The following is a 4,120-nucleotide window of genomic DNA, read 5'->3' as shown; positions in this document are numbered from 1 at the left end:
TCCCCGAGCAGCCTGGTGGTGTGGGGCGCGCGGAGCCTGTCCCGGAGCTCAGTCCCCGCCTGCCTGGGAGCTTGCTGCCCCTCCGGCCGGTGTCCGGAGCTCAGGAACCCGTGGCGGTTTCGGCGTCTCAGCTTTCCGCCCGAGCTGCCCCTCGGGACTGCTCTGGGTGTTTGTTGTGTCTGTCTCCCAACGCTGGCTTCACCAGAGCCCTCCTGTCGCCGTCCTTCTTTTCACCACTCGGGCGACAGATCTTGGTCCTTGGCAAGTTTCCTTCGTGGCTGGAGGTGAACCAGCCTCGCTCCACCAAGGTCCAGGTAGAACTTGGGTCAGCGCCCTCGGGGTCAGCTTTGATGGAAATTTTCTTTCTTTCTTTCTTTCTTTCTTTCTTTCTTTTTTTTTTTTTTGAGTCGTAGTCTTACTGTTGCCCGAGCTGGAGTGCAGTGGCATGCTTACGGCCACTGCACCCTCCACCTGCTGGGTTCAGGCCTTATTCCTCGGCCTTCCAAGTGGCTGGAACCACAGGCGTGTGCCACCACGCCCGGCTAATTTTTTTTTTTTCCTGCTTTATTGTGGAGATGAGGTCTCCCCATGTTGCCCAGGCTGGTCTCGAACTCATGCGGTCAGGCAATCCTCCCACCTCCACCTCCCAGTGTGCTGAGCCACTGCACCTAGCTGATGGAAATTTTCAGCGTGTTTTCAAATCGGCACCTAATGAGTTTATAGGAATAGGTGACACTAGGTGGGGCCAGTGGCTCATGCCTATAATCCCTGTACTTTGCCAGGCCAAGGCAGGAGGATCACTGAGTCCAGGAGTTGGAACCCAGCCTGGGCAATATAGTCAGACCTCCTCTCTAGAAAACAGGAAAAAAAATGTAAAACTACAATTATATTTTACTAAAATGTTTAAAGTAGCACATCTTTGTTTATAAAACATTGTTTTCATTTTTGGTTATTTAGGATAGAGCCCAAGAATTATTGGATTAGAGGACATTGATAATTATTAAAGCAGAAGGGTTCATGAGTTGGGAGTTAATAGGGTGAATTATTTTGTTTGGGCTGAAGCATTGAGTGCATAATACAGATAATGCAGCAATGGGAAATGGGGTTGGATAATGATTTTCTGGTCTGTGTCAGATTTATCTTGAAGCTTTTAAAAACATAGGTGTTCTAATTCTTCCTCAGACCTACTAAATTAGAATCCTGGGAAGTGGGCTTCAGGCATCTGTAACTTTTTCTTTTTTTTTTTTTGAGTTGGAGTCTCACTCTGTCACCCAGACTGGAGTGCAGTGGCCGCTTCCGGCCACCACAGCTTTGACCTGCTGGGCTCCGGTGATCCTTCCACCTCAGCCTTCCAAGTAACTGGAATTACAGGCTTGCGCTATCATGCCCGGCTGATTTTTATTTTTATTTTTTTTTTGATTTATTGTAGAGATGAGGTCCTGCTGCCCAGGTGGGTCTCGAACCCGCGGGCTCAGGCAATCCACTCACCTCAACCTCCCAAAGGCGCAGGATTGCAGGCTGAGCCACCGAGCCCGGCTGACATCTGTAATTTTAAAAATAGCTTAAAGGCCGGGTGCAGTGGCTCTTGCCTATAATTCCAGCACTTTGGGAGGCCTAGGTGAGAGGATTACCTGAGCCAATGGGCTGGAGACCAGCCTGGGCAACTTGGCAAGACCTCAACTCTACAATAAATCAAGAAAAATTAACCGGGCATGATGGTGCATGCCTGTAGTTCCTGAGGCAAAAGGATTGCCTGAGGCCAGCAGGTTGAGGCTGTGTTGGCCCCAAATGTGCCACTGTACTCCAGCCTGGGCAACAGAGTGGGACCCCAACTAAAAAATAAATTAAAGTAACTTCAGGCTACTTGGATGCACAAAAAGTTGAGACCCACTGCTCTAGAATCATAGAATGTTAATGATGAGAGGAACCATGAGTGTCTTGGCCTTTTTTGTACCTTTATGTGTACAAAACTGACTAGTACTATCTCCATGCTCTCTTGCCTGCTGTTCACTCTGCATCATCCAGCCAAATCTTCTTGCTGTTTCCTCTGTTACACTCTTATTCCCACTCTGTTCACTTACTCATGCCGTTCTTCCCTAAAACATTTTTCTGCCTTTCATATAAATTCCATACCTTTAAAAAGAGCATAACCTTAGCTGGGCGTGGTGACTCAGCCTGTAATCCCAGCATTTTGGGAGGCCGAGGCGAGAGGATTCCTAATTCCCCAGGGGTTCGAGAACAGCCTGGGCAACTTGGAGAGACCTGGTCTCTACAATAAGTCACAAAAACTAGTCAGGTGTGGTGGCATGCGTCTATAGTTCCAGCTGCTTGGAAGGCTGAGGTGGAAGGATCACCTAATCCCAGCAGATCGAGGCTACGGTGGTCGTGAGTATGCCACTGCACTCCAGCCTAGGTGACAGAGTGAGACTCCAACTCAAAAAAAAAAAAAAAAGAACATAATCCTATTTCTTCACATGACTTTCCAGTTCTCCATTGCCCTCATGCCTCATGTCTCTTTTTTTCAGAACTTCATGATTGTTGTTATATGACACATCTCACTTGTTGTACTCTGTTCTGTGCTTCAAGCATTGTCTTCTTTTGTTCACCTAAGTCTTTATTTCAGCAATGGGTACCCAGTAGATGCTTTAAGTCAGGATTTCTGTCTTAGCACTGTTGGCATTTTGGCTGCATAATCTTTTGCTTTGTGGCTCTCCTGTGCACTGTGAGATGTTCACAGCACCCTTGGCCTCTGTTCACTAGATGCCAGTAACCTTCTCCCCCCTTGTGACAACCAGGAGTGTCTTCAGACATTGCCAAATGTCTGCTGGGGCACAGAGTCACCCCTGATTGAAAAATACTGCTTCAGCACGGTTACCTTGTCCATATTCTGTGCTCAGGACTTACTGTGATTGCAGCCAGGGGAGGGAATTCATATCCACACTGAGTGCAAACAAGTGAGCCTAAATTGCCACCTTGAATGGCCACAGTTTGTCATTTCCCTTGTGTTGCCAAGAAATACCCCAGTTCTTGGAAACGGGCATTCCTAAGGCATCCCAACCTATGGTTTCATCTGAACATTTCTTTCATGGTGATACTGACCCTAGAGTTTGTGACCCCAACATCCTTTGAAATTTGTCCTATTTTTGGAAACGTAAGCACCCTATACCTAGTTTTGAGCTAGTAAGATTCCATGTAAATGAATGGATTTGATACTTAATATTTTAAATTTAATAAATTAATTTTGATATAAATAAATAGGCTGGGCTCGGTGGCTCAGCCTGTAATCCCAGCACTTTGGTAGGCTGAGGCAAGTGGTTTGAGTCCGTGGGTTTGAGACCAACCCGGGCAACTTGTCAAGACCTCGTCTCTAAAATAAATAAAAAGTAAGCCCAGGTGTGGTAGTACATGCCTGTAGTTCTGGCCACTTGGAAGGCTGAGGTGGAAGAGTCGCCAGGCCCAGCAGGTTGAGGCTGTGGTAGCCGTGAGCTTGTCACTGCACTCCAGCCTGAGTGACAGAGTGAGATTCCAACTCAAAAAAATAAATAAGTAAATAATACTGAAGTTTTATGATAGAATAAGTCTTTATGGCTATTAATCAAAAGAATGATGTGAGTGTGAGCTGGGCACGGTGACTCATGCTGGTAATCCCAGCACCTCTCACGAGGTGAGAGGATTGCCTGAGCCCAGGTGTTTGACACCAGTCTGGACAACTTGGTGAGACTTTGTCTCTACATTAAATCAGAAAATGGTATAAATGTGAAATGCTCATGATGCAATTTTAAGTGGGAAACAGGATATTAAATTGAGCCTATAAGGCACAACTAAGTAAAAATTAACTTGCACATAGAAAAAAAGGGTTAGTAAGAGAATTGTTCATATGGTTGTCTTTTTGTGGGGGGATATCAGTAATTCCTTTTTTTCTTCAAAGTTTATATATTTTTAAAAATGTTTATAATGAGTTTGCAATTGCCTAATCATAGAATACCCTTTTTAAAATTCTTGACCATAACTTACACGTTTTGTATAATTTTGGTTTTTTTTTGAGTTGGAGTCTCACTCTGTCACCCAGACTGGAGTACATTGGCTGCTCCCGGCCACCACAGCCTCGACCTGCTGGGCT

This window comes from Carlito syrichta, unplaced genomic scaffold (assembly GCF_000164805.1).
Source record: "Carlito syrichta isolate Samal-C Ts95f unplaced genomic scaffold, Tarsius_syrichta-2.0.1 Scaffold316198, whole genome shotgun sequence".
NCBI lineage: Eukaryota > Metazoa > Chordata > Mammalia > Primates > Tarsiidae > Carlito > Carlito syrichta.
Note: the sequence above shows the minus strand (reverse complement) of the source record.